Consider the following 5,717-nt stretch of genomic DNA (forward strand, 5'->3'; position numbering starts at 1 on the left):
GGAGGGTAATACGGAACGCAGTGCTGGATGCCAACGGCGTCGTATCACTAACAGTCGAGGTGACAGGCATCTTACCCGCATGGCTGTAACGGATCGTGCAGCCACGTCTCGATCCCTGAGTCAACAGATGGGGACGTTTGCAAGACAACAACCATCTGCACGAACAGTTCGACGACGTTTGCAGCAGCATGGACTATCAGCTCGGAGACCATAGCTGCAGTTACCCTTGACGCTGCATCACAGACAGGAGCGCCTTCGATTGTGTACTCAACGACGAACCTGGGTGCACGAATGGCAAAAACGTCATTTTTTCGGATGAATCCAGGTTCTGTTTACAGCATCATGACGGTCGCATCCGTGTTTGGCGACATCACGGTGAACGCACATTGGAAGCGTGTATTCGTCATCGCCATACTGGCGTATCACCCGGTGTGATGCTATGGGGTGCCATCGGTTACACGTCTCGGTCACCTCTTGTTCACATTGACGGCACTTTGAACAGTGGACGTTACATTTCAGATGTGTTACGACCCGTGGCTCTACCCTTCATTCGATCCCTGCGGAACCCTACATTTCAGCAGGATAATGCACGACTACATGTTGTAGGTCCTGTGCGGGCCTTTCTGGATACAGAAAATGTTCGACTGCTGCCCTGGCCAGCACATTCTTCCGATCTCTCACCAATTGAAAACGTGTGGTAAAAAGTGGCCGAGTATCTGGCTCGTCACAATATGCCAGTCACTACTCTTGATGAACTGTGGTATCGTGTTGAAACTGCATGGGCAGCTGTACCTGTACACGCCATCCAAGCTCTGTTTGTCTCAATGCCCAGGCTTGTCAAGGCCGTTATCACGGCCAGAGGTGGTTGTTCTGGGTACTGATTTCTCAGGCTCTATGCACCCAAATTGCGTGAAAATGTAATCACATGTCAGTTCTAGTATAATATATTTGTCCAATGAATACCCCTTTACCATCTGCATTTCTTCTTGGTGTAGCAATTTTAATGGACAGTAGTGTATCTGTGTTGTTTTCTTTCAGCACGTCTGATGAGTAACAACGAAGGACGCTTGCACGTTACCTCTCGCGCACATCTCATATTGCCTGGAAACGCCTTCTAACCTAGAGATCAGACATTGGGTACCTGCAAAAACAGTATGGGTAACCGCTGTACTGTCTGACTTTGGGTTACTTCAAGACCCCGAGGAGAACTCGGATACTAGTGACTCACATGCGTGGCCAGTCACTTCAAGACTGCTCCAGCAGCTCCAGCAGTTTCACTTCCCAAGAACGTACTCGTGTGTGCAGCATTCTTCTCATCACATTGGACGAGTCACTGCCGAGCACGCTTTCACGTTATATGTACCGCAGGTCTTATCCTAGAGGGGAACGGGCGTCACACTAGGAGCTTACGCCCAGAGATTGAGTAGTTTCTTACAGTCTTGTGGTTAAACATCGTGCCATCTGCCACGACACTTCGTGACAGCTAAGGGCCTCGGATACTAGTGCATCTCACAGCACTGAGCGACAGGACACCTCAAACGAGTCTCCCAATTCCTACCCCTTGTTATATCGTGGCTGGGATGTTCCCAGCCACATATTTTTCACGTTGACATGCTTACTCTCGGTGTGATTGACGAGTAACCCTCAAGAACGCTTGTTCGATGGGGTCAAGTAGATCCAACTAAGAGCACTGTAACCCTGACAGCTACCACCTAAACCTCAGCATATGGTCTGGATGAACTTCTGTTAAGACGGCACCACCACAGCTCCAGCCGCCAACTTATGATAGCAGGAGTTTTGTACCTGACTTCCAACCCGACAACGACCTTGAGCATAACCAGTTTCCAGCAACAAGTGTATCAACCGTCTGCAGCTGAAGTCATCCTACTATCTGACTATTTCCAGGCTCTGTCTGCTAGTGCCTTCAACCCTTGTAGCGCTGTGGTGCTGTTCTGGCGTTGCCACCGAAGAACATCACACTGAACTCATTCACCTACTGGGTAACTCAGGGTCAGTCCTGACTCCATACCTATACCGGAAACTCTCACCTGAGATGACACTGAGAAACCAGGAAGGACAAAAGTCTACGAGATTTTGGGACAATAGGACTATATAGCATGCTGGGGATTCGTACACTGACTTCACATTACATCCGCGTGCTTATGGGATTTGTACTTGGTAATATGAAATTGTTTGCAAGGAACAGCGTCACCAATTCACTATAAATGTGCCGAATATGAAGTTCGAAGTTTGTGGCTAGACGCGACGTATAGCTTGATTGTAGATACGGTAACTCAGCATTCTGTTAGAGACAGGTGTGGTAGACTTAGTAGCAACACGATGCGAGTTAACCGACTATGAAGATCGGATGATAATGTTGCAAGTGCCATGTTGATTTTTGTGTTTGTGACACTGAGGTGCGATACTTGATCGTTTTGCATTTATGTTCGCGTACTAGGAAAATACATAGTTTAATAGACGAACAGCATTTAAGGTCTCTCCACAACACGACGCTTTCGGTACGATTTTTTATGGGAAATGTGACCTTTTATCCTTATTCCAAGGGAGGATAGCTTGAAGACTGCTTTATAAGTGTGATAATACGAATGTTTGGCAATGAAACCAGCAAGTTTTAGAGATATACGAAGGAACAAATACGAGGATTGTAACTTAAATAGTGGCAATTATTTATTCACAACCGGTACAAAAGAGTTACATGTTTGCACCTGTTACTGTCCTTCAAAGTAGTCACCAGCGTTGTGTAGAACCCGTTGCCAGCGATGTGGAAGGCGTAGTATACCGTTAGCAGAGCCTGTTCTGTTGATGGTGGGAATGGAGCGATCTGCTGCCTGTCGAATCTCTGGAACAGTTCTGAAGCTAATGCCACGACGTGGTTCCTTCATCTTCGGAATCAATCCAAAGCCACAAGGTGTTAAGTCCTGGGAGTATTGTGGATGTTAAAGGACTTCCCAGTCCCATCGACAAACAGACCAGCCACAGCTTGAGCGCCGTATGCGCCCGCGCATTGTCGTGCAAAATGATGGGTGGGTTGCGCAGGAACTGTTGCAGCTCTTTCGCAAAGCTGGTCGCAGGTGATGCTCCAAAAACGAACAGCAATACTGTGCATTGACAGTCTGCCGTGGAGGACCGTAATGCGTTAGCATAACAACATCACAGTCGTACACGAGAACTACCATAACTTTAAACCGCTCCATTCGCACCATCAACAGAACAGACTCTCCTAACGGTATACTACGCCTTCCACATCGCTGGCAAAGGAATTGTACACAACGCTGGTGACTACTTTGAAGGACAGTAACAGGTGCAAACAAGTAACTCTTTTGTATCGATTGCGAATAAATAGTTGCCACTACTTAAGTTGCAACCCTCGTACATCAGGCAAAGGTTAAGTAAACACTGGAACGAACTATCCTGAAGGTGCAACTAGGCTTACTGTTCTTAAAGCCACAGAACCTTTCAAATCTGCGTTCACTCGCTTATGTTCTTGTTTCAACCATAGGATAACAATGCCGAATTCCAGTAATGTGGCCATGGCGAAGAGTCTTGTGTTACACCTAGAATGATAAGTTCCAGCCGTGTAGATGTTCTGATATCTCCTTAGTTTCTTGTACAGCGTATGGAACGTGGTGATACAGGTTTCGCAACTGTGGTACTGATTTGGAATAAAATCGTAACACCGGGACTTATCCGGGTCGTTCTGTGTCCTCTCACGACATCCGATATATAGCCACAGGAAAACGGCGTTAGCGAACGAAACTGGTCGGAGCTTTTAAAATAAAAACAAAAGTACAACTCATCCTGTCATTTTGTTGCAAATGATGAATCTCTCACCACAGTTTAGTGAAAAAAAAACAATAGGAAATCTGGACATTGTCAAACGCCTGGTGTTGTGCTGAAGGCTGTTTGTCTTTCGCGCTCAAATAAAGAATCTGGGTGCTTTCATAACAGCGAAGTGTTGACGGATTGATGGCATAGTGTATCAGAAGAGAACTGTGGCTAAGGCAAAGCTTTGTTTCGAAAAACTTTCATATGCATGGCTGAAGAGATACATTTCCCTTTGACTGATTAGAAAATACTTTTAACAAGTTCCTTTTTTCCAATAAAATAAGTAAACGTGACGCTGCTGTCAGTAAATGTAATGTAACTAATACGTAGATTTACTGCACACCACTGTACAACAGTCGCACAACACAAAAATAAATGAAACACTTTACTTCAAAAATAAGCCGAAAGAAAGTAATACTAAAACTGGCAAAACAAAAATCACCAAAATTGGCAGAAATTAGCACCAAAATTGACAAAAAATACCAACATTGGAATAAAACACCAAAATTGGACAAGAATTAAAATAATTCTCTTTTGGTCTCTAGTCAGCGTCCGCTTCCGTAGCTCAGTGATCAGTGTAGATGGCTGCCATACGGAGGCCCCGGATTTGGTTCCCCTTACTGCCTAGGATTTTTGCATGGTGGTAAGATTGGATGGGAGTATATTACGCCTCGTGATGCCAATTGAGTCGCCACCTGACTGAGAGCTAGCGGCTCCAAAGTTTAAACGTCGACAACGGCCGGGAGAGCTGTGTGCCGACCCCATGCTCCTTCGTAACGCATTCAAATGGTGCCACATGGCAGAGGGTGACACGGCGACCGATCTGATCGTGGGGTTTCGTTACGTTTCTGGTTACAATACATCGAAAAAAACACTAGACTTTGTATTTCCGCTGTCAGCAGCGTCTACGACAAAAATATTACCTTGATCCACCCATTTTAATTTGGGTTCTTCATACTTTGCTCAAGTCATTCCAAAGACTATTTCTTACTAATTCACCATTTATTTTCCTATGTCAGTAATTTGGCATTACTTACTATTATTATTATTATTATTATTGGTGTTATTACTGATGATGGATTTTAATTATGAAATTTAATAGTTCAGTATTTTATTGCACATATTTTATCATTTTAAAGCTTTCTACACATTTTATTATATTGAGATTTTGTTATGTAAGCAACAAACAAACACCAGTCAAACAGACCGTGAAAGCCCAACGGTACCTACCGGCCACCGCGTCATCATCAGCCCTTAGGCATCACCGGATGCGGATACGGAGGGGCGTATGGCCAGAATACCGCTCTCCCGGCCGTTGTCGGTTTTCCGCACCGGTGCTGCTACTTTGCAGTCAAGTAGCTCCTCAGTTGGCCTCACTAGGGCTGATGCACCCCACTTGCCAACAGCACTCGGAAGACCCGGGCGGTGACCCATCCAAGTGCTAGCCAAACCCGACAGCGCTTAACTTCTGTGATCTGACGGGAACAGGTGTTAGCACTGCGACAAGGCCGTTATGTCTGCGATGTACAACGAAATTAAAATTGAAATCAATCAGCTTTAATTATAGTTTCCCTAGAACACTACAGCGTGGCAACACTAACACGAAAGACTGTGTTAATGAGTCCATCCCAATCTAAGACGTGAAAAACTCAACATCATATTCCAACGGCAATCTCAGTACACGAAGTTGCCTTGTTGGTATGCACTGGCATGAGTTCTTTTCGCCAATCACTATAGCCTCGAACTACAGTTACGTACATCAGCAACCATTCCGTGATAGACTGCCACAAACTGATATCATTCCTTGAATATACAACTTGAAACGCATTATTTATTTATTTCACATTTAATCTCTTATTTAGGTTCTAAAA

General features: G+C 45.0%; 1 pseudogene; it reads right to left on the bottom strand.

Annotated features, from left to right (window-relative positions):
• Nucleotides 1–5,243: 5,243 nt before the first annotated feature.
• On the bottom strand, nucleotides 5,244–5,362 carry LOC126476234 (5S ribosomal RNA; annotated as a pseudogene).
• Between the last annotated feature and the right edge of the window lie 355 nt (nucleotides 5,363–5,717).

This window comes from Schistocerca serialis, chromosome 4 (genome assembly GCF_023864345.2).
Source record: "Schistocerca serialis cubense isolate TAMUIC-IGC-003099 chromosome 4, iqSchSeri2.2, whole genome shotgun sequence".
In the NCBI taxonomy this organism is placed as follows: domain Eukaryota; kingdom Metazoa; phylum Arthropoda; class Insecta; order Orthoptera; family Acrididae; genus Schistocerca; species Schistocerca serialis.